Raw genomic sequence first — 25,996 nt, 5'->3', positions numbered from 1 at the left:
TAAGTTCTGTTTAGTAGGTGATCCGGGTAAGGGTCACTACACATCATTCCGGATCTCTTCTAATTCTTGCAACTGTAGCTTCCGGTGTTCGCCGCTCTCATCTATCTGCATGTTAAAAGTTTTTGTAGCCCAATAGGCTCGATGCTCCAACTCCACTGGTAAATGACATGCTTTCCCAAAAATCAACCGATATGGAGAAATTCCAATCGGTGTCTTGAATGCGGTTCTGTATGCCTACAAGGCATCATCCAAGCGCAAGCTCCAATCCTTTCTCGTAGGATTCACGGTCTTCTCTAGAATAGATTTGATTTCCCTGTTGGATACCTCAGCTTGACCGTTGGATTGTGGATGATATGCCGTGGAAATTTTGTGCATCACATGGCATTTCTTCAGTAGGCTCGCCACAGTTCGGTTGCAGAAGTGTGTGCCTCTATCACTGATAAGGGCTCTAGGAATACCAAACCTAGAGAAAATGTTATGCTTGATAAACTCTGCAACAACTTGAGAATCGTCAGTCCGGGTGGCCTTAGCTTCCACCCACTTCGAGACATAATCCACAGCAAGTAATATATAAATATAACCATGTGAATTTGGAAAGGGTCCCATGAAGTCGATAACCCAAACATCAAAGATTTCACAAACTAGAATAGGTTGTTGGGGCATCTCCTTTCGTTGGGAGATGTTACCTATCTTTTGGCATTGGGCGCACGACTTATAGAACAGGTAAGCATCTCGAAATAAGGAGGGCCAGAAGAATCCGCTGTCCAACACCTTTCTCGATGTCCTTCTCGGCCCAAAGTGGCCACGACATGCATAAGAATGACAAAATGTGAGAATATGGATTACCTCGCTCGCGGGAACGCATCGTCGTATAACTTGATCAGCGCAGTGCTTCCACAAGTATGGATCATCCCACACATAATATTTCGCATCACTTCTCACTTTGTCCTTTTGCGCCTTAGAAAATTTAGAAGGGAAACCATTAGTAACTAAATAATTCACAATGTTTGCGTACCATGGTAATTCGGTGGTTGTCGAGAACAGCTGTTCATCCGGAAATTCGTCATGCAATTTCATCTCCTCATCAATATGAACTAGACAACTCAAATGATCAGCAACTTGATTCTCGGCCCCTCGTTTGTCTTTGATTTTTATATCGAATTCACTCAGCAGTAATATCCATCGGATCAGCCTTGGTTTTGCCTCTTTCTTCGCCATCAGAAAACGAAGAGCTGCATGGTCAGAATACACAATAACTTTAGTACCAAGTAAATAGGAGCGGAATTTATCTAAAGAAAAAACAACAGCGAGAAGCTCCTTTTCCGTAGTGGAATAATTTCGTTTGGCATCATTCAAAATACGTGAAGCGTAGTAAATAGCATGCGATGCTTTCCCAACTTTCTGGCCTAAAACAGCGCCAACGGCGTAGTCACTGGCGTCACACATGATCTAAAATGGTTGGCTCCAATCCGGTGATTGGATTATTGGTGCAGATGTCAAGGAGTTCTTCAATTTGTCAAAGGATGACTTGCATGACTCATCAAACTCAAATGACACGTCCTTTTGTAATAGCTTGCACATGGGGGATGCGATTTTGGCGAAATCTTGAATGTACCTCCTGTAAAAACCTGCATGGACAAGAAAAGAACGCACTTCCCGCACACATGTGGGGTAAGGTAGAGATTTAATGATATCAATTTTAGCTCTATCTACCTCTATTCCTTTTGATGACACAACATGACCCAAAACCATACCTTGCCCAACCATAAAATGACATTTTTCAGAATTCAAAACGAGGTTGGTTTCGACACACCTCTTAAGGACAAGTGCAAGGTTAGATAGACAATTTTCAAAGGAATCACCATAGACAGTGAAGTAATCCATAAAAACTTCTAAGATATGCTCAATAAAATCTGAAAAGATACTAACCATACACCGTTGGAAAGTGGCCGGTGCATTGCACAGTCCAAAAGGCATCCGTCGATAAGCAAAAGTGCCAAACGGGCATGTGAACGTCGTCTTCTCCTGATCTTCTAGCGCGATAGCAATCTGAAAATAACCAGAATATCTATCAAGAAAACAATAGTAAGGATGACACGCTAACCTTTCAATCATTTGATCAATAAAGGGTAAAGGAAAGTGGTCCTTTCGAGTTCCGGCGTTCAGCTTTCTATAGTCAATACAAACCCTCCACCCATTTTGAATGCGGGTGGGAACCATCTTGTCATCCTTATTCTTCACAATGGTGATTCCGGTTTTCTTGGGTACCACTTGTACCAGACTGACCTATTGACTGTCAGAAATTGGGTAGATGACCCCAAATTCAAGTAACTTCAGAATTTCCGCCTTTACCACTTCCATCATCGGTGGATTCAGTTTGCGCTGTGGCTGGCGTGAGGGATTCGCTCCTTCCTCCATCAAAATTCGATGCATGCATGTGGAGGGGCTGATTCCCTTAATGTCTGCTATGGTCCATCCAATAGTAGTCTTGTGCTCTTGCAACACCTTGGTTAATTGCTCCTCTTGATTAACTTCCAAACTGTTGGAGATGATAACCGGTAATGTTTCCTCTTTGCCAAGGAAAACATACTTTAGATGGTTTGGAAGTGTCTTAAATTCGACCTCTGGTGCCTGCAAAACAGATGGAAGACGCCTAGTATTAGAAACTGGCAAAGCTAAGTAAGAGACATTACCTGTCGAAGGTAGCTCAGATGATCTATTCAGAAGTTTCTCAATATCTTCTACTTCTTGATTGCATCGAATTCCATCTTCCGTCTGCATAATGGGTGCTGTAATAGCCACCTCTAGATCATCTTTCCCTGCATGCTCACAATACTCTTGTGCCAAGAAATCCACAATATCAACAGAAAACACACAATCATCGCTATCAGGAAATTTCATGGCATCATAAATATTAAATTTTACAACCTCTCCATCGAATTCCATAGTAAGTGTGCCACTGTGAACATAAATTTTCGTCATGGAAGTTTTCAAAAACGGTCTCCCTAACAAAATAGGACTATTATGATCACCGTTTTCCATATCTAGCACATAAAAATCTGCGGGGAACACTAATTCATTAACTTGCACCAACACATCTTCAATGACTCCCCTAGGATATGCATTCGACCTGTCAGCTAACTGAATAACAATCCCAGTTTTGTTCAGTGGACCAAGTTTCAAGGATGCATATATAGAATAAGGCATAACATTATTTGATGCTCCTAGATCTAGCATGGCCTTATCAAGTCGAACATTCCCTATGGTGCATGGGATAGGAAACATACCTGGATCCTAACATTTTGCAGGTAGTTTCCGTTGGATCACAGCAGATATGTTCTCACCAAGTTCCACTTTCTGACATCCCTTCAATGTTTGCTTCCTCTTTGCTGTGCACAATTCCTTCAAAAACTTCGCGTATCGAGGTACCTGCTTAATGGAATCTAGCAATGGAATATTAACCTCACATCTACGAAAAGTTTCATATAGTTCTTTAATCCCCTCACCTTTTCTATAATCCTTCAGTGCTAAGGGAAAAGGGGCAACAGGCTTATATTCAGATAAAGGGGGAAATTTACCTCTTGGCGAATCATCCTTGGATGATTTTTCCTCACTTACCTTTTGCTCTTCTTCTTCTTTCAGCTTCTCTTTGTGCTCAATATCAACTTCTTTCTCCTCATTTTCAACTCCTTCCCATTCCTTAAAGTTATTGCACTTGCGTTCTCCCTTGGGTTCACCACAGTTTGAGATGGCAGAGCATTTGAGTGCTGTGCTTCTAACTTGTTGATGGCAGTGGCTAGTTGTCCCATCTGGGTACTCAAGTTTTGAATACTTACCATGGTATCATGTTGAAAAGATGCAGTTTTAGTTGCAAGTTCCTTAACTATATTTTCAAGAAACTCACCTGGTGCAGGAATCTGAGGTCTCTGCTGTTGCTGTTGAGGATATGGCGGCCTAAAAGCATGATTTGGCGGTGGAGCCTAAGGTCCCTGTTGATTTGCCTGCTGATTCCCGTATCTAAAATTCGGATGATCCTTCCAACCAGGATTGAATGTGTTGGAATACGGATCATACTTCCTCTGTGGTTGTCCAGGAAATCCGCCAGTAGCGTTTACATGTTCAACTGAATCATCTTGAAGTGTAGGACACATATCAGTGGCGTGTCCTATTGCAGCACAAATACCACATGCCTTCGCAGTCTGTCCATTCCCTACAGCCATCTGACGCACAAGAGTCGTCAATTCAATCAATTGTTGTTCAAGGCAAGAGACATTTACCTCGTTGTTTTTCCTTGGTGGATGCTCGTTCCTGATGGTACCAAATTGTTGAGAATTGGCAGCCATATTCTCAAGTAAGTTCCTCGCTTGCACCGGTGTTTTGTCCATGAACACTCCTCCACTAGCCGCATCTAGCATGCTCCTGTCATGAGGCAACAAACCTTCATAGCATAATTGAATTAATTGGTTCTCACTTATCCGGTTTTGCGGACATCTAGCACAAAGCTTCTTGAACCGCTCCCAATATTCATGCAGTGATTCTCCTGAATATTGTTTGATCCCATAGATTTCCTTCCGGATATTTGCAGCTCTAGAGGCTGGAAAGTATTTTTCCAGGAAGGTTCTTTTCATCTCTGTCCAAGTAGTGATAGAGACAGAGGGTAAGTAGTATAACCAATCCTTAGCAGCACTCTTCAAAGAGAAAGGAAAGGCTCTCAGCTAAATCTGTTCCTCTATTACTCCATGGGGTTTCATACTCGAGCAAACCACGTGAAACTCCATCAAGTGTTTATTGGGATCCTCAACTGCAAGACCATGAAAAGCAGGTAGTAAGTGAATTAAACCAGATTTGAGTTCAAAAGTAGCATTATTTTCCAAAGTAGGGAAAGTAATGCATAAGGGTTGTTGATTGGCATCAGGAGTGCCCAATTGTCTAAGACTCTGGTTCGCATTCGCAGCCATCTCTTCGTTCTCAGGAAAAGCAGCTCGAGCAGCGGCTTCTTGTTGGTGCCTACGGAGTTCTCGCCTTCGCCTATGCAGAGTTCTTTCGATCTCCGAATCGTAGAAAAAGCCTTCTTCAGCAAGATCACCTGAAAGCATGAACAAGAGAAACTAGAAACAAATAAAAGACAAGAGAGTGAGTAGAAACAAATAAAAACAAAAAGAAAAAGAACACAATAAATTACACCGTTCCCCGACAACGGCGCCAAAATTTGGTAGCGCTTATCGTGTACGCCCAAATTACCCAACTCAAGCAGATAATCACTAAAAATGTAGTAGTGTGAGTAGGGATCGTTCCCACGAGAAAAGGTAAATTCAAAGTGTTCTAAATAAATAAAATAGGGGGTTTTCAAGTTTGGATTAACTACTAAGAAATTTAAGCAATTAAAAATTCACTAGCATGCAAAATTAAATAAAAGACTGGAGAAATTCAATAGGAGACGAGACTTGGTATCGGTCGACTACACCATTGTTATTCATTCATTCAATCATTGATTCTCTAAAAATAATCAATCTTATTAAATATTCGCCATTGAAAATTCCATTCCTGTTTCACCGTAATTTTATTTAATTAGAAAACAGCATTCTTAATTAACCCTTACCAATGAACCAACCCGATAACAGCAATCTAGATTTAAATACACGGTAGCATTCAAACTAGTAAAACTGACGAAACTAGACAACACAATACCAGCGATTGTATTTAGTCTATCCAATAATTGACCCTACGAAATAATAAACTCAACAGCAGAAATTATTACACGTAGTTGCTTCGCAAATTAGAGGTTTCAAACAATTACGGATTTGAATTCTAATTTAGCTATCGCTCGCAATAAAAAATCCTAAGATGGCCAATCCTAAAATCTCGCATACAAACTTAAAATAAAACAGATAAAAAATTGATACTTAATAAAGATTGAAACATTACAAATAAAATCTCATGAATGAAATATAACAAGGTTTCGTCTCTCTCAACCTAGTAAAAGAGTTTAGCTACAACTGTTCATAGCAAAATTCATAAAAATCAAAGAAAAAATTAAGAAAACTCGAATTCTAGAGAAGAAGAAGAAAACCTAGCCTCCAATGTCTCCAAAAACGTCTGATAATCCAATATAAAAACGGAATAAAAGTCTAATAAAGGCTAGGAACAAAATTAACAAAGTTTCCAAAAATATATTTTTTTCCCGAAACATGGCTCTCGCTCGATCTGCAACATTCTGCGGATCGAGCGAGAGAAAATTGTAGCTGCTACTGTATTGCGGAAAACGGGTCTCGCTCGATCGGTAAACTCATGCGGATCGAGCGATACCAACTTCATAATCCTACTGCCTTCATAATTTATGCGCTCGCTCGATCCGCATAATTCTGCAGATCGAGCGAGAGATGCTTCCCAAAAAATTCCCGGCCTTTCCTTTGCTTCAAATCTTCATTCCTCCGGAGTTCCTTCTTAGTCCGCAAAATAAGCGACCTGACCATAAAATCAAAAATCCCATCATGCAAACACGGAAAATGCAATACGAACAAAATGCTAAAATAAAACATGCAACTAATGGAAAACAACAACAAAAATGACACTAATAAATGCAACAAAAACACAACTATCAGCATATGAACGAATATAATCAGATTATCAATTCAGAACAATTAAACATAAAAGTATGTGGTTTTAAGGACTCGAGAATGAATCGACTCTCAAGTGTTCACTCCTTAACCCATTCTAAATCATCTTTTAGCTCTTCTTGATTTGAAGTAGCTAGGAACTGGACAAGTTACAAGAATAAGAATTCTAATCAGAATCCATTCAATCGTAATTCAACGATTATAGTCAACTTGTTACCGTTTCTCGATCAACTTTTCAACGGTTCGAATCTGCTAATTTTGAACTCCACCATCTTCAACTAAATCTGTACGGAGATATAAACGAGTTCAATATTAACCAATCAATTCAAATCAATTCCAAAATTCCAATCAAAATCCCCCAAAATCCTAAAATTCAAACTGGTGGCATAACATCTATAATTTGATCAACCGAAAACCACAGACAATAATATATAGATCCATTAAAACTCCCAATATCAATAAATTATCCAATTCAATAAAAAATCCAACAAGTCCTACAACCTTATTTTCGAATTATCCCCTAAAAATCATAACAATTCCGAACAACGTTATTTTTTCGATCCAAATTCGAATATACGATCTATCTTAGCTCAAGAACAACAAATCCGAATTTCATCAAATTCTAACGATATCCAAAAATTGACATAAATCCGATCAAAGAAAAACTTACGGTAAAACGAAGCCTTCGTCGCTGAGATCGCAAAACTACCTTCGGATTACAAATCTATCGGACGGATCGTGCAGAAGCCGGAAGAAGAAAGCTCAAAGGGGCGCTCCAATGGTGATGGCGTGAAGGAGAGAGGAGGAAGAAGGAGAGGATGATGACTCACGTTTCTTTTCCCAATTTAAATAATAAAGACCAATTCAAATACAAGAAATTGCACTTTGGTCCCTGAATTCTCAAAAATTGCAATTTAGTCACTGATTGAATATCAATTAAATCCTTAAATTTCCTAATATCTGATTATCAATATTCATCTCATATATTCTCAATTAATAAAATTTTGTGGCATTACAATTCCCCCTCTCTAAAAACTGATTTCATCCTCGAAATATAATACAGTTCAATCTCAAAATATAAGAGATAATATCAAAATTGCAATAATAATTATCATAACAGAAATAATTTTGGAAATCTTGTTGTCTCAAATCGGACTCTGTCTTCCAAATCTCTTTTTAAAATCCGTATCGACTCAACTGTACGGTCACATCTAACTCGGTTTGTTTTGGAACTGCTTCTCAGTCCGATCGAAACTCTGAATCGGTCGTCTCAAGAAATTTAACATCTCATATGTTACTCCTTAAATGCATATAAATCTCGGATTGTGATATTAATGTTTTTAATGCATTAACAAGTCTCATTTCTCTATGTTTTGATGATTAACAAAACTAGGTTAAAAACGTTACTAATGTTTACATTGAGCATATTCCAGAATTAAAATTTTCTAGTTGAATTGAGGCTCAATCTATCAAAGATCATATTTCAAACAAGTTTCATTCAAGTTCAGAAACAAATTTCAAAGAATTATACTGCTATGGGATCGGAAGCTACGATTGGAGATCGGAACCTCCGATCATGATCAAAAGCACCTTCGGAAGCTAAGGGACGATCGGATGCTCCGATCAGGGATCAAAACCTCTGATCTATTTATCGTGCATTTTTTAATTGATCGGAAGCAGAACTTAAGCAAAGAAGTGAGGTGATCGGAAGCATCGATCATGGACCGGAAGTTTCGATCCGCAACGGCGGCCTGATAATCTTGTCCGGAAGACTTTTGACCGACAACACATTTAATGCACCGATCGGAAGCTCCGAAGTGGGATCGGAATTTCCGATCCTGTACACCCGCGTGATCTCAGAATTCAAATTTTGGAAGCTCCGATGCAGGGAAAGGAAGTTTCGATCGATGCCGAATTTGCAACTATAAATAGAGGCCATTCCAAGCCATTTGAAGTATCCAATTCACTTTCATCTCTTGCAAGCATCTCCTCTCATTCAAAGTGTTCTATAAGGAGTTATTCGATATATTCGCTCAAAAATTGAGAGTTGTTTGTTAAAATTATTTGTGAGTTGGTTGTGCGATCTTTGTAAACACTTGAGTATGAAGCCAAGTGTGTTGTTGTGTTGAGGCTATCCTTGGAGCCTTTAAGGACAAGTGTATCGAGTTGTTTCAGCGCGGTGATCGTGTTGAGTTGTACGGCTATCCTTGGAGCCATCAAGGCCAAGACATTTGAAGTGCTAGTGGATCCTTGGTTAATCGACCTTAACTAAGAAGGGGAGACGTAGACGATTTATCGTCGAACTTCCATAAACATCTCTCATCATTTTTACTACTTTATTTACATTACACATTTATTTACTGCATTTATTATTGACTGTTTTAAGTCTTCTGCTTGCGTATTTGCATAATCGCTTTAAATTGCTAAAGTTGCCAATAAAACCTAAATCCCCCCCCCCCCCATTAGGTTCTAACAAGTGGTATCAGAGTCATATTTTTACAAAATATTTTCAAAAGGGCTCTATGGAAAATCTAGCAAGCGATTATACTCAAGGGCAATCAACCAATCATCCTCCTCTTTTCAACGACATAAACTACGGATATTGGAAAAATCAAATGACCCTATATATCCAATTCGTAGACTATGACCTTTGGAAAGTAACAGTGAAAGGTCCCTATATACCTATGAAAGAGGTTGAAGAGGTTAACGTTCCTAAGGGAATGGATGATTTTTCAAAGGAGGATATGAAATTAATATCTCAAAATGCTAAAGCTATGAATATTTTGCATTTTTCCCTAGATATGAACGAGTACAACTGGATCTCGATGTGCTCCTCCGCAAAAGAGATTTGGGACAAATTGGGGTTATGCCACGAGGGAACCAACCAAGTCAAAGAAACCAAGATTGACCTCCTACAGCTCAAATATGAGACCTTCGAGATGGATGCCAATGAAGACGTAGATACAATTTTCTGAAGGCTCTCTCAAATCATCAATGAGCTAGCCCAACTTGGAGAACAATATCCAACCAAGAAAGTGTGGAGGGGAGCTCTACGCGCCTTACCTAAGGAATGGGATGCCAAAAGGACTGTCATCATTGAATCCAACAAAGGCGACATCGCATCCTATGATCTTGATCAACTGCATGTGACCCTAAAAACACATGAATTAGAAGTGTCTACAAGGAAGGAAATAAAGAAAGAAGATGAAAAGATCAAGGCAAAGGGGATTGCCTTATCCAGCCAAGCCAAAGATGATGATGATGATAACATGGCTCTCTTTGCGAGAAAATTCAAAAAATTTATGTGAGAAAACAACTTCAAGAAAGAAAAGAAGCCGGACAAAGAAGTAACGTGCTACAACTGTCAACAACAAGGTAACTATGCAAATGAGTGCCCTCTCAATAAGAAGGTGGACAAAGGCAAGAAGAAAGCCCTAATAGCTACTTGAAGCGACAGTGACGATGACGAGGAGGAAGCCAACATCTGCCTCATGGCTAAGGATGATGACATCTTCTCCGACGACAATGATGAGGTACCTTCCTACGATGAACTAATACATGCATATAAGCTTATGTTTGACATGGCTAAATCTCTTAGAAAAGAAAATATAAACCTAAAAATGAATTAGAATCTAAGGAGCATGAAAACCTAAGATTAAAGGATGACATAGCTCACTTAGAAAAATAATTTGATAAATTCAATGTTATTAGTAATAAATTGAATAATTTACTAAGCATGCAGAAATGTAGCTTTGATAAAGGTGGAATAGGGTATGGTAAGAAATATATATACTTTGCTAGCCTTATTGCTAAAGCAAAAAATGAGATCACCCCCTACATGCTCTTACTGCTGTAAAATAGGTCATAGCTATATGAAATGGAAGCTAAGAGTACTTAACAACTCATCAGTCGGCATTATGAGAACATGATCTAAGGGAGTTAATCATAAACTGGTTTAAACTTCCTTGACTTGCGACTGGTCTTCCTGATGAACGCTGCTCTGTCCAAGGAAATAGGTTTTTAAAGAGGCCATAGCCCTACCTACTACTGGGAGAACTCTTGGAAAGTGTTGATGATGTCGCTATGAGAGACTGAACTCTTAGAAATCCATTATGTATCTCTCTTTTCTAACACTGTGGACCCAAAAGAACTAAAGGGTACCAAAATCAATTCTTGCAGAAAAATAGGAAAACAGTTCTCCCTATCATATGGTATCTAGACAGTGGATGTTCTAGAAATATGACGGGGAACAAGGAGCTACTTCAATCAGTCAAACCAAAGGAGAAGGAAGTTGTCACCTTTGGAGACAACAACAAATGAGTAATCGAAGGAATTGGCTCAATAGGTATATCTAAATCCTTCTTGATTGATGATGTACTCCTAGTGAAAGGACTTAAGCATAACCTACTAAGCATAAGTCAATTGTACGATAGAGGTTATGAAGTCAAATTCACTCCCCAACATTGCACTATATCACTCACGACTAACAAATCCATAAATTTCAAAGGATATTGAAGTGAAAATGTTTACAAGGTTTCTTTAAATAATTTATCTTTGACAAATATTAAAAGTCTTGTATCCTTGAATGTTAATGACAACATTCTTTGGCATAGACGATTAGGTCATTTTGGTCCTAGTACCATTGAAAAATTTCTAAACTTGATCTAGTAGTCGGTATGCCAAAACTCAATTTAAAAATTAAATTCTATTTTTGATGCATGTCAGCTTGGAAAACACACAAATAAATCTTTTAAAAGAAATTTTTTTTTATCAACTTCTATGCCCCTTGAACTTCTCAACCTAGATCTATGTGGTCCCTTGAGGAATGCTAGCCTAGGAGGAAAGATTTATGCATTTGTCTTGTGAATGATTTCTCACGCTTCATGTGAACATTGTTTTTAACCCAAAAAAATGATGCCTTCGATTGTTTTAAAACTTTTGTCAAGAGTGTTGAGAATGAGAAAAATCTTTCAATAAAACTGATCCGTAGTGACCACGGAACTGAATTTCAAAATGAGAGTTTTACAATTTTTTGTGAAGAGAAAGACATCGGTCACAATTTTTCTTGTCCTAGGACTCCTCAACATAACGGGGTCGTTGATAGAAAAAATAGGACACTTGTGGAGATTGCAAGGACCATGATATGCGAGCATTCTGTTGTGAAAAATACTCGCAAGCGTATGAGTGTCAAGTTTTAATATAGTGAAAAATCAAGTATCGTTCTCTCAGAGAGTAAAATGAAAATATTTAGTGCTTGTAATTAAAATAGTCTAAACTTTGTCAAGAAAATCAAAATCTCAGAATTTTGCAGAATAAAATAATCAATGAGTTTTATTAGCACGCACACAACTTTCAGATAAAAATCAATTAGAGAAAAAAAATGGTCTAGAGGTTTAAATTTCACCTGGTTTCAACAACAATCAATCATAATTAATTTAGTTTCATGAATTCCAGTCAATTAATAGCCAAGAACACTTAAGTTTATTGTTTCCCACTCCCGAGCAACAAATAATTTTTATCAACTACAATTCAATTCCAATATCCCTATTAAAAATCTACTTGCAGTGATATATCACAAAACAATGTTCTTTTTAAAAGCTCTGTTAACTTTATACACTCTCCCGAGCTATATAAATAATTAACAGTGTATTTTATAATGGTCCTATTCAAAATCCCCTCTCCCGAGTGCCAGATTTCAAATAAATATAACAATTCAATTATTGATCATATAATTGAAAAGACAATACATTCTAGAAAAACAATTAATCTAGAAGAAACTCAATTCAATAAAATCAAAAATTCATGAAAGTGTCTACACTAGGTTCCATCCGACCTCTAGACTCTAAAAAATTAGTTCATGATCAAAAATAGATAAACACAATGCATGTTTATGAAACTAAACATCAATTCCAATTAAGAAAGATAAAAATAGAAGAACAAATCCGTAGTCGCTCTTCCGTGTCCGGTTGATCGATCTTCGTGTTCTTCCTTTGATGTAGTGCAGATTTCTCCTCCAATCTTTTCTCTCAAAACTCAAGTTTAAGCTCTCAGAATTCTTTGATGTATTGTGGTGGCTCTCTCCTTTTGATTGTGTCCTTGAAGTCCCTTTTATATGTCCTCGAAGCCCGCCGAATAAAGCACGAAAAAGTCTCAAAATTTCCTTCCCGAAAAATTACAAAATCTGACTTTCGGACGGCGCGGGCGCGAAGTAGAGTGGCGAGGGCGCGCCTGAGCTACGTCTTTAGTTTCCATTTTCACGTCCAGGAGGCGCGGGCGCGCCTGACTCTCGCATCTCCAATTCTGCAACGCGCGACAATTTTCAAAAAATCATATTTCACAAACTAACCGTCGGATTGAGCTGAAATTTTGACAGCAACTTCAAAACATCCTAAACTGTATTATGAATGGTGGAGATTGGATTTTGATGCTTCAATAATTCCATGTAAGTTTCTGAAGTTGATACTCCATAATGCATCCTTCCGCTTCTTCTTGCTACTTTTGCACCAATCCTTACAACTCATAAAAATAACAACTAACATGCATAATATCCACTCGATACATCACAAAAGCCAAATCAAAACATATATAAATTAAGTGCATAAAATGCACTTATCAAATTCTTCAAACTTAGACTTTTGCTAGTCCCGGGCAAAACAATAATGAGTAATATAGCCGGCCTCCGAATTTTTACATTACAAGATTAAATACACATGTAAGCTAATTTTCTCAAAGGTTTTCTTGTGTGTGTGATTTGCCAATCTTGTCTATGCTCCTCACTTTTGATACACTAATGCAACAAGTTTGTTTCACAGAATCATCAATTCCGCTCTCTAGTTTCAAAAAACTCTCCACCAAGTTCAACTTCTACTCGCTAAGTTCACGACATATCATTTTTTTCTTCATAAAATCACCGGATTTTGCATCCGATTTTATTTTATTTAGCTCCAATAATTACCCGCATACTTAGCTACAACTAAATATAAGATTCGAATTTCAATCCCCTCGTCTATAGCCCGGATGGAACATCAACCCCATTATTTTTTTCCGCAAACTTAGCATGGAACAGTGAATAGAATTTCAAACACTTTCCAAGCCCGGATGGAGTTGTTAATTTTTTTCAAAAATTAATTCTTTCACTTTTGCAACCCCATTTATTCCGCATACTTAGCCAATGGCAAGAGAATTAGGATTTCAATTCCTTATCAATGAACCGGTCGGAGTTATTATTAATCTTTTCATATTTTAATGCCTAATTCATTTCTAAGCTCGTAGAATTCTACCTCAGTTTCAAGCATAAATCACCAAAGTTAAGAATCAAATCATCCAGTTCACTACAAAATCACAAAGTTTCTCTAATCACTTAAGTCTAGACAATCAAGGCATAGTGCATATGGGTGAGAAATCAAGATTAAATATAACTAACATTAACATTTTTAACACCAAAAATTATTTTCATCATAGGCCAACACAAGTACACAATATTTATTCAACTCAAACTAACTCATGAAAAATTTTCAAAATTTTCAGAATTTTTTAAACAACCCCCAAACTTAAATTGTGCATTGTCCTCAATGTACAAAAAAATTAAAATAAAAACAAGAACACATACCTTGGGAACCGAGCATCAGTACTCGGCACCTTCTTAATCACTCAAAACTCTTCATCAAGGGTGGCTCCTAAACTCTTTCAGCTCCATAATTTTTCACCTACACAATTCAAAATTATTATTGATGTCTAATTTCTACATGAAAAAAACAACTAAAATAAAATAAAAAACGCATAAAAACTAGCTTGGGTTGCCTCCCAAGAAGCTCTTAGTTTATAGTCCATAGCCCGACTGTATTCCAATTCTAGCCCGGTTCCGCTTTTTTGAGGGTCTTCCCTTTCGCTTTCACAATCCAAATATATTCAACAACCTTTTTAAAATTTGATTTTTTTTTCGTTTTTTTCTTCTTATTTGGCACCTTCGGATCATTCTTCTTTGAATCTACCTCATGAACAAGTTTGGGATGGCCATCCAGCTTCACAACTTTCTCAATCATGCATAATTCCTTGATGGGTAGATTACTTGATTTCTTGAATATGTTAAAAATAACTCTTTCGTCATCCACACCCATCGACAACTCACCATTCTTTACCTCAATCTTGGCATCAACAGTGGCCAAGAAAGGTCTCCCCAATATCAGTGGCATATTTGCATCCTCCTCCATATCTAGCACAACAAAATCCGCCGGAAAATAAATTTATCTATTTTTACCAAAACATCTTCAATGATTCCAAGAGGATATGTGATAGATCTATCAGCTAGCAGCAATGCGATCATTGTGGGCTTCACCTCACCAAGTCCTAAGCTCCTGAAAACAGACAAAAGCATTAAATTAATGCTAGCTCCTAGATCGCAAAGTGCAGTAGTAAAATGAGAACCACAATTATAACAAGGAATAGTAAAACTCCCTGGATCCTTAAGCTTTTGTGGCATCTTTTTTTGTAGCACCGCACTGCACTCTTCTGTTAGGCTCACCACCTCATTCTCTTGTAGCCTCCTTTTCTTGGACATCACCTCTTTAATAAACTTCGCATAATTCGGCATTTGTGCCAAAGCATCAGCAAAAGGGATGTTGATATGTATCTTCTTGAAAATCTCCAAGAATTTTGAGAACTGCTCGTCCACTGCCTTCTTCTTGAACCTTTGCTGGTAGGGGAGTGGACGCTTGTACATCGGTTTTTATTCAAGTCCAGGCTTCTTCTCTTTGACTTCCTTCTCTTTCTCTAAATCAGCTGCATGTTCCTGGACTCCAACTTCTTTTCCACTCCTCAACTCTATGGCCTTACACTGTTCTATGGGATTCACCTCAGTATTGCTTGGGAATTGACCGCGATTATTATCTTTCATTGCGTTTTCCAACTGCCCAATGCTAGTCTCCATGGATTGAAGTACAACACCATGTTGGCCATGTGCGTCTCCAAGCTGTCAAGGCGAGACTCAGTTCTCTCCATCCTCTTACCAGATTCCTGCACAAAGGTACTAACCACCTTCTCCAAAGAAAACTTACCATCACCCTTATTATTATTGTTAGCATATGAATAATTTTCATTATTCCGCAAACTAGGGTGATAAGTATTGGGAACAATATTACCTCTGTAAGCTCCATAACCTCTGTAGCCATTAGGATTGATATAATTAACTTGCTCTGGGGTATGTTATCCTTCAACTCCAGTTGAATCTGCAACATTAATATTATTCAAAGACTACATGTGTAGTCAGTGCAGATAATTGAGCAGTGATGGATGTCAGAGGTCAACTGCATACACTCCAGCTGGCTTCTTGACTCCCATACGCTCAGATGGCCATTGGAAACTATTGATTGTCATCTGTTCCAGCATATTGTAGGCCTGTACATGGTCCTTTGCAAATATGGTGCCTCCAGCAGCAGAATCCACAGACATCCTCGTAGGCGCATTCAGTCCGTTGTAAAACCACTCGATTTTTTCCCAATCTGCAAAATTGTGCTTAGGACAACGTCTAAATCTTTGTACCTTTCCCATGCCTCATAGATCTGTTCAGACTCCATCTGCCGGAAAGTGCTGATTTCGATCTTCAATTGGGTGGATTTAGTAGGTGGAAAATATTTCGCAAGAAATTTTTCTGCCATCCCCTCCCAAGTAGTAATGCTCCCTAGCGGCAGTGATTGTAACCAAATTCTGGCTTGATCCCCGAGAGAAAACGGAAACAAGAGTAAGCGTATAATATCCTCAAACACACCATTAATTTTTACCGTATCAGTTATCTCCAAGAAAGTGCGTAGATATAGGTGAGGATCAGCAGTGGCGCTCCGATTAAATTGGTTTTGTTGAACCATGTTGATCAAAGCCGGCTTCTGTTCAAAATTGTTGGCGTTAATGGTCCCTCGAGCGATTCCAGAATAGTGAGCCTGGATCGTCGACCGGAATTGATCTCTAATTGGCACCAGGGGAGGTTGATTTACATTCTCTTCAGCCATTCTATTGACTTATTCTCTTCTAATTCTTCTTAAATCACGTGCAGTGCGCTCGATCTCCGGATCAAAAAGTAATAAATTCTCACTTTGAGATCGTCGCATAGACTGCAATTAAAAATAAGAAGAAATCAATTAGTAACTTAAAATAAAATAAAAAAACTCTAAATTAAAATCTAGACTAATTGGTAACAAGACTAAAAAATAATCAAAATTTAATCCCCGGCAACGGCGCCAAAAACTTGTTGTGAAAAATACTCGCAAGCGTACAAGTGTCAAGTTTTAATATAGTGAAAAATCAAGTATCGTTCCCTCAGAGAGTAAAATGAAAATATTCAGTGCTTGTAATTAAAATAGTCTAAACTTTATCTAGAAAATCAAAATCTCAGAATTTTGCAGAATAAAATAATCAATGAGTTTTTAATAGCACGCACACAACTTTCAAATAAAAATAAATCAGAGAAAAAATGGTCTAGAGGTTTAGATTTCACTTGGTTTCAAAAACAATCAATCCATATTAATTTAGTTTCATGAATTCCAGTCAATTAATAGCCAAGAACACTTAAGTTTATTATTTCCCTCTCCAGAGCAACAAATAATTTTTATCAACTACAATTCAATTCCAATATTCATATTAAAAATCTACTTGCAGTGATATATCACAAAACAATGTTCTTATTAAAAGCTCTGTTAAATTTATACACTCTTCCGAGCTATATAAATAATTAACAGTGTATTTTCTAATGGTCCTATTCAAAATCCCCTCTCCCGAGTGCCATATTTCAAATAAATATAACAATTCAATTATTGATCAGATAATTGAAAAGACAATCAATTCTAGAAAAACAATTAATCTAGAAGAAACTCAATTCAATAAAATCAAAAATTCATTAAAGTGTCTACACCAGGTTCCATCTGACCTCTAGACTCTAAAAAATTAGTTCATGGTCAAAAATAGATAAACACAATTCATGTTTATAAAACTAAACATCAATTCCAATTAATAAAGATAAAAATAGAAGAACAAATCCGCAGTCGCTCTTCCGTGTCCGGTTGATCGATCTTCGTGTTCTTCCTTTGATGTAGTGCAGATTTCTCCTCCAATCTTTTCTCTCAAATCTCAAGTTTAAGCTCTTAGAATTCTTTGATGTATTGTGGCAGCTCTCTCCTTTTGATTGTGTCCTTGAAGTCCATTTTATATGTCCTCAAAGCCCGCCGAATAAAGCCCAAAAAAGTCTCAAAATTTCCTTCCCGAAAAATTACAAAATCTGACTTTCAGACGGCGTGGGCGCACAGTAGAGTGGCGAGGGCGCGCCTGAGCTACGTCTTTAGCTTCCATTTTGACGTCCAGGAGGCGCGGGCGCTCCTGACTCTCGCATCTCCAATTCTGAAACGCGCGACAATGTTCAAAAAATCATATCTTCCACAATAACCGTCGGATTGAGCATAAATTTTGACAGCAACTTCAAAACATCCTAAAATTTATTATGAACGGTAGAGATTGGATTTTTATGCTTCAATAATTCTCAGTAATTTCTAAAATTGATACTTAATTATGCATCCTTCCGCTTCTTCTTGCTACTTTTGCACCAATCCTTTCAACTCACAAAAACAACTAACATGCATAATATCCACTCGATACATCACAAAATCCAAATCAAAACATATATAAATTAAGTGCATAAAATGCACTTATCACATTCTCTACCAAAATAGTTTTTGGCTGAAGCAATGAACACTGCTTGTTATATCATCAATCGTGTATCAATAAGGCACATTCTCAAGAAAACTCCATATGAATTATGGAGAGGGAGAAAGCCTAACATTTCATACTTTCGAGCTTTCGATTCAAAATGCTACATTCATAATAATGGTAAGGATAATCTCGGTAAGTTTGATGCCAAGTCTGACAAAAGCATATTTCTCGGATATTCTACCTCTAGTAAGGCTTTTAGAGTATTTAATAAACGTACTTTATTAGTTGAAGAATCTATGTATGTTATATTTGATGAATCTATGTCTGTAGTTTTTCGTACTACTAACGATGATGTAGAATTACTCGAAGAAGATATGGTTTCCTCAAGCTTAAATGATATAGATGTTTCTGTTGAAGAAACACCACTTCCGTAGTAATGGACGCGTCACAAAGATCACCATATGGATCTTATCATCGGTAGTCCTTCAAAGAGAGTAACCACTCGATCTTCTCTTAATAATATTTGCAATCATCTTACTTTTGTTTCACATGTTGAACCTAAGTGTATTGATGATACTTTGTTAGATGATTCTTGCATAATTTCTATGCAAGATGAATTAAATGAATTCAAACGCAATGATGTTTGGTGTCTTGTTCCTAGGCCGCATGATAGATCTATTATTGGTACTAAATGGGTGTTTAAGAATAAATTTGATGAGCATGGTACTATTACTAGAAATAAAGCTAGACTTGTAGCGAAAGGATATAGTCAAGAAGAAGGCATTGATTATGATGAGACATATGCTCCTGTTGCCCGACTTGAATCTGTTCGCATGTTGCTTGCTTTTGCCTGCTGATAAGTGTATTTTATACACTTAATTTATATATGATTTTAATTGTTAAATATTTGTTTCGAGCAGATTTATGTGGGTATTGTGTTGTTTTTGTGATTGTAGGGAATTATTGAGATTTTGTGAATTATGGAATTTTGAGGAGAAAAATAAGAAGTTTAGAAGAGAAAGGAAAAGAAAAGAAGAAAGAAGAAAAGAAAAGGAAACAACGTACAGAGTCAGGAGAGGTTAATGGGCTTTTCACAATTGGGCCAAAGATAGCGCTTATCTTTAGCGCTTCATTCAGAGCAAACGCGCTGCGTTCCTTGGGAGATTTGAGAATTGAAACAGAAGGCTATACGCGCCCGCCTGAGCTATGGAGCGGTCGCGCGTCGCCAATTTCTGAACTTGGAAATATTTTATCGGAAGGAAACTTCTATATTTTGTGGGCTTTTGAGTGGGCTTTTGAGATGCGATATAAAAGGAATTTTTTAGAGTCTTAATAGGGAGAGCCGCCACAACAATTACACAGAAATCAGAGATTTGATAGTGACTTTTATTTTATTCTGGAGCTTCATCGTGAAGAAAGAAGACAGAGTTTGATCGACCGGACACGGCGTCGACGATGGATTTGATTTCTTACTTTTATTTTATTCTGAATATGTTTGAATTTATGAATTATTGTTTTATTCAGAATTTTATTATGAACTAAATTTTTAGAGTCTAGAGGTCGGATGGAACCTGGTGTAGACACATTCATGAATTTTTGATTTTATTGAATTGAGTTTCTTCTAGATTAATTGTTTTTTCTAGAATTGATTGTCTTTTCAATTATCTGATCAATAATTGATTTGTAATATTTATTTGAAATCTGGCACTCGGGAGAGGAGATTTTGAATATGACCATTGGAAAATACACTGTTAATTGTTTATCTGAGTCGGGAGAGCTTATAACTTTAACAGAGCTTTTAAAGAGAACATTGTTTTGAATTGATCACTGCAAGTAAATTCTTAATAGGGATATTGGAATTGAATTGTAGTTGATATATTTTATTCGGCACTCGGGAGAGGTAATAATACACGTAAGTGTTCTTGGCTATTAATTGACTGAAATTCATGAAGATTAATTAATTAGGATTGATTGTTGTTGAAACCAGGTGAAATCTATACCCATAGACCATTTTCTCTGATTGATTATTCCTGAAAGTTGTTTGCGTGCTATCTAAAATCAACTGATTATTTATTTTTATTGCAAAATTCTTGATTATTGATTTTCTAGATAAAGTTTGGACTATTCTAATTACAAGCACTATTATTTTCATTTTACTCCCTGAGGGATCGATACTTGATTTTATCACTATATTAAAACTTGACACTCGTACGCTTGCGAGGAATTTTCACAACAAGTTTTTGGCGCCGTTGCCGGGAATTAATTATATTATTTTTTAGTCTTGTTACCAATTAGTCTAGATTTTTATTTAGAGATTTTTATTTTATTTTAAGTAATTAATTAATTTCCTCCTTTTTTTAATTGCAGTTTATGCCACGAATAATAAGAAAGTAAAATTTATAAGGCAGTTCGTGTAATTTATTTGGCGAGTGAAAGAGAAGGGAAAAACTTAAACCGGTGAAAGTCGGGCTGACGACTATAAACCAAGCGCTTTTTGGGAGGCAACCCAAAATTTTTTGTTTTTTTTTATTTTTATTTTTATTATTTTTTATTTTTAATTTATGCTTTAATTTTTATTCTTGTTCATTAGATTAATTTATGTTTTTGTTTTTTTAAAAAATTATTATTGGGAATTTTGGAGACCTGATTTTATAAATGTGTTGATTTTTTTCAGGATTTTAAAAGTTTGGGCAGACGCTTATGCGCGCTCGCTCGTGACTCTCCCGCGCCCGCCTCACATCTACACATACTTAAGTGCGCAACATATGCGCTATCGCGCTCACCATTAGCGCCTACCTAAGCACTAACGCCCCATCCTACAGCGCTACTTAAAGCGCTATCGCGCTAGCAAATCTGCACCTTAAAGCGCTATCGCGCACACCCAATCCTTCAGCGCAGAAACATAGCACGAACCATCTCCCATTAGTGCATCTTCACCTGAAATATTTGTTCCTTCAGCAGCGAAGCAAGCTACGCGATTGCGCATCATCTATTGCTCCATCTCTAGAGCAATTGCACGTCCAAGCTGCTGCAATTATACGCCAACCAGGTCCACCGGCAACACTCCATGATGCGCTATCGCGATCCTACATCTCATTCGTGCGACAACAAACATCATCAGTGTCTCCCTCTTGAGCAATCACATGTCTCAGCTCCTGCACTCATGAGTTAACAATCCCCATCAGCAGCCTCCCACCTGCGCTATCGCACATCACCTAGTGCTAACGAACCCCATCAGTGCATTTTTTAAGCGCTATCGCGCTCCAAGCAACTAAACAGCGCCAGCTGCAGCGCTATCGCGCTTGCCACCTGCTCATAAACATGCACCAACAAGCCCATGCGCTATGTGTTCCCAGCAGCATGCTAACAGCTTTCCAAGGCCCTTCATCCATGCACCATCGAACTTCATGGCTTTACTATGCCTAGAACTCGTTCCTTTTCCATTATGCATTAAGTGTTTTATGCTTGTCTTGCTTGCACTAGTCTTTATTTTTGTGACTTAATCATGTTCATGTATTCTTTTCAGGTTGAATTGGATGTTCATGTCGTGCTCATCTCAAAATAATCTCCACCTTGGTTGCGGTTTCAAATTATTTTCCATGGAATTTTATATCGCCGAGTCCTGATGCTCGGTGTCGAAGGTACGTGTCCCGTGTCCCTTGTTCATTTTCTTGATTTTTAATCATTAGGGACAATGATTATATTAAGTTTGGAGAGGTGAATTAGTTTTTGATTTAGTGATTAGGTTGAAAGTTTGTTGTTTAATTGAATTATGTGTGTGTCATAGATAAAATTTTTGTTGAGTTTAGTTGTTATTTGTGTTGAGTTGAGTTGAAAAGAAGTCGAGAGAAATGGATGCATGGCTGAAAAATATTTTTTGTTTTGTGCTATAACTGAAATCCATGATTGTCCACCTATCTGACAAAATATTTTTGAAAAAAATGGAACCAATTGAATGAACAATTTCCTATATACTCTGTGATTAATACTTGAATCTGAGTTTTTGAGACATACAGACATAGTTATGATTGAGGCATTGTTTGGAATTTTTTGGTCTGATTTTTATTGAAAAATATTATCCTTAGTTGCCTATTTGAGCCTACACGTTTATTAGTACATTGAGGTACGAGAAAATTCTGAATTTTTGTGAAACTCATCTTTAACTGCTGATTATTATTTATTCTGCACTGATTGAAATTTGTATGATTTAATTGTGGATTGATACTTGTCTAGAACTAGTTCGGACACTCTTCGAGGCGCAATAAGGGCAAAACTGAGATTAGGGATGATTTAGGCAATTTTTTTCTGAATGCGTTTGAGTCTTTCAAGCTACCCTGAAATGCATGTATCCCTAGTACCTTGTTTGAGCCTTTATTTGAAAATCGAATGGCATGCATGTAAACGTGTGATTAAGCACCCATTCGTAATTATTTCAAGGTCCTACATTAACTACCTGAATAACCTATACACTATTTCCTACCTTTAAGGGAGTAATTTGAATGCTAAATTGTTATATGCTCCTACTTGATATTTTTGTGAAAATGGAATGGTGTGGTGGTGAATTGAGAAGAAAAAATGAAAAGAGGTAGTAGGAAAGAAGAAAAAAAAATGTGGTAGAGAGTTGAAAAAGTTCTGAAAAGAAGAGTTGTGAAAAAGTTGAGAAATGAAGTGAATTGAAATAGAAGTGAAATTGTGAATGAAAAAGGAGTCGTAATTGAGTTTGATAATGATAAATTACTCCTTATTTTTTAATTCTTATCCTTCATTTGTAGCCGTGAGCCAAGCCTTACATTATAAGCTAATTAAGTCTTATTGACCGAGTCTCAGTTGCCCAATATACTAGTGGAGAAGAGTTGCGAGAATTTAGCCTATGGACTGTTCATTGATACTTTTAATGATTATGAATTTTGATTTAAACATTTACACACTTTTATTCGTTGCATTTACCTGATTGTGAGTGTTTTTGATTCAATATCCTTTATTTGATCCTATGATACCCTGAAAAGTCCTCATGATATATGAATGTGTGAATTGAACTTGGATAATGGTGTTTTGAACTTGAGTTGCGGAGATAGTGAGTTTATGCGGTTATTTTGTTATGACTAAAATTTTCAAGTGTTAGTAGGTGTGACATGATTGGATTTGATAATTTTTTGAAATCATTGTTGATGTCATTGCTCCATATTATTTCTTGGCTATTCTTATGGGTTTGATAGAATGAGTTTTTAGAATTTGATTTGAATAGTTTTGCTCGAGACTAGCAAAAGTCTAAGTTTGGGGGTATTTGATAAGTGTATTTTATACACTTAATTTATATATGATTTTAATTGTTAAATATTTGTTTCGAGCAGATTTATGTGGGTATTGTGTTGTTTTTGTGATTGCAGGGAATTATTGAGATTTTGTGAATTATGGAATTTTGAGGAGAAAAATAAGAAGTTTAGAAGAGAAAGGAAAAGAAAAGAAGAAAGAAGAAAAGAAAAGGAAACAACGTACAGAGTCAGGAGAGGTTAATGGGCTTTTCACAATTGGGCCAAAGATAGCGCTTATCTTTAGCGCTTCATTCAGAGCAAACGCGCTGCGTTCCTTGGGAGATTTGAGAATTGAAACAGAAGGCTATACGCACCCGCCTGAGCTATGGAGCGGCCGCGCGTTGCCAATTTCTGAAGTTGGAAATATTTTATCGGAATGAAACTTCTATATTTTGTGGGCTTTTGAGTGGGCTTTTGAGATGCGATATAAAAGGAATTTTTTAGAGTCTTAATAGGGAGAGCCGCCACAACAATTACACAGAAATCAGAGATTTGATCGTGACTTTTATTTTATTCTGGAGCTTCATCGTGAAGAACGAAGACGGAGTTTGATCGACCGGACACGGCGTCGACGACGGATTTGATTTCTTAATTTAATTTTATTCTGAATATGTTTGAATTTATGAATTATTGTTTTATTCAGAATTTTATTATGAACTAAATTTTTAGAGTCTAGAGGTCGGATGGAACTTGGTGTAGACACTTTCATGAATTCTTGATTTTATTGAATTGAGTTTCTTCTAGATTAATTGTTTTTTCTAGAATTGATTGTCTTTTCAATTATCTGATCAATAATTGATTTGTAATATTAATTTGAAATCTGGCACTCGGGAGAGGAGATTTTGAATAGGACCATTGGAAAATACACTGTTAATTGTTTATCTGACTCGGGAGAGCTTATAACTTTAACAGAGATTTTAAAGAGAACATTGTTTTGAATTGATCACTGCATCCAATTCTTTGGATGAAGCATCAATTTCTCGACTATGGCATTTGTTTTTCAAAAATCCCTATTTTTTGTGATAATACAAGCGCCATATGTATAACAAATAATCCAATTCAACACTCTCGCACCAAACATATTGACATTCGTCATCATTTTATTCGTGACCACATCGAACGGAATGAAGTTGAACTTCAATATGTTGACACAAAAAATCATATTGCCGATATTTTTACAAAACCACTAGATGAAAATAATTTTATTCGTTTGCGTGGTGAACATGACATTATTGAGTTGTAATCATAATTAGACAAAAAATAAATTTAATGTCATATTAAGGAGGAGCCTAATAAGAAATTCGAGCAACTTAATTTTTGCTAATATAAATTAATTGTATTTATTGAAAATTAAAAAGTTTACATTTTATGTGGATTATCTGTTTAAGGATTTAATTGCAAAATTTTAAATTTTAAGAGTCAAAATTGAAATTTCTGCCTCAGGTCGATCGGAACCTCCGATCCGTATCCCACCATTTTTTTTCTTTCCCGGTAATTTTTCCATCCAATACGCCGATCGGAACCTCCGATCAGGATTAGAGCTTCCAATCCGCATCTTACCCGACTTTCAAAATTCCTTTCACCGCGTTAATATTTATTTCCGCCTCGGGATCGGAACGTCCGAAGCACATTCAGAGCCTCCGAACGACACGTGGCCAAATATTATAGGACCGTACGATCGGAACTTCCGATCTAAGATCAGATCTTCCGATCGATTTCACTTATATATAGCTGATCGCTCATTCCGTTTTCTTCACACCCAATAATTCTTCTCTTTTCTCCTTTATCCGATTAAAACCTCTAAATGGTTCCCAAACGTCGGCGTGCTCAAGCCAGCATAAGCAAAGCCTTATCCCATGATCCTACCCAGCCTGCTATCTCTAGGCCCATTCCTAACGACTATCTTGGTCGTACTATTCATCCTGGTCGTATCTTAGATTCCGCCTATTTGGGCCAGGCTCATCTTCTCTTGTTGAACTTGATTAATGCTCAACATTGGGGATCCTTCTTTCAGCCATCCGTCCTTGATTTTATTTTCGCTCCTCTCATTCGCGAGTTCTATGCCAATATTGATCTTGAATTAGGCCATGATGATATCACCATAGCCACGATTGTTCAAGGAAGGCATATTCGTTTTTCTTCTGCTGATTTGTCCTCCTGGTTTGATCTTCCAAGGAATGGACATGGTGAATACTTCTCGCAATCCTGGCCTCAAAATGATCATAACTTTGATCGTGATTTATTTCTTTCTACCATCCTTGGTCGTCCAGCTACTGCTGCTGACGATCGTATCCATCTCAAGAGTCTTTGTCCTGAATTCCAAATCATTCCAAAACTCATCACCACATCTATCGTTCCTCGTAGTGGAGACCTCTC

The 25,996-nt window shown here is 37.1% G+C and overlaps 1 pseudogene; it reads right to left on the bottom strand.

Annotated features, from left to right (window-relative positions):
* Nucleotides 1-234: 234 nt before the first annotated feature.
* LOC140870642 (uncharacterized) lies at nucleotides 235-21,297 on the bottom strand (annotated as a pseudogene).
* Between the last annotated feature and the right edge of the window lie 4,699 nt (nucleotides 21,298-25,996).

The sequence above is a fragment of the Henckelia pumila genome, unplaced genomic scaffold (genome assembly GCF_033568475.1).
Source record: "Henckelia pumila isolate YLH828 unplaced genomic scaffold, ASM3356847v2 CTG_112:::fragment_1, whole genome shotgun sequence".
Lineage (NCBI taxonomy): Eukaryota > Viridiplantae > Streptophyta > Magnoliopsida > Lamiales > Gesneriaceae > Henckelia > Henckelia pumila.
This window is presented reverse-complemented; position numbering and strand designations above follow the sequence as displayed.